Source organism: Morus notabilis, unplaced genomic scaffold, assembly GCF_000414095.1.
Source record: "Morus notabilis unplaced genomic scaffold, ASM41409v2 Scaffold78, whole genome shotgun sequence".
Lineage (NCBI taxonomy): Eukaryota > Viridiplantae > Streptophyta > Magnoliopsida > Rosales > Moraceae > Morus > Morus notabilis.
Genome location: NW_010367622.1, coordinates 2,206,333 through 2,206,550, shown reverse-complemented (window position 1 = coordinate 2,206,550; position 218 = coordinate 2,206,333).

Genomic DNA, 218 nt, shown 5'->3' with positions numbered 1-218 from the left:
GAATTCAAATTAATTTAAGTTTGACTTAAATTCGAATTAAAATTGGACTACAGGATAAATGATGAATTCTCTTCCTTCCCTATCTAGATTTGGTGCCACACACAGGGTTAGAATACCTTAGAGGTGGCCGGCCACTTAAGAGAAAAAAGAGAGGAGATTTTGTTGTTCAAAATTCAAATAGTAGATAGAGATTTGAGTCTGTTTTGAAGTTTGACTTC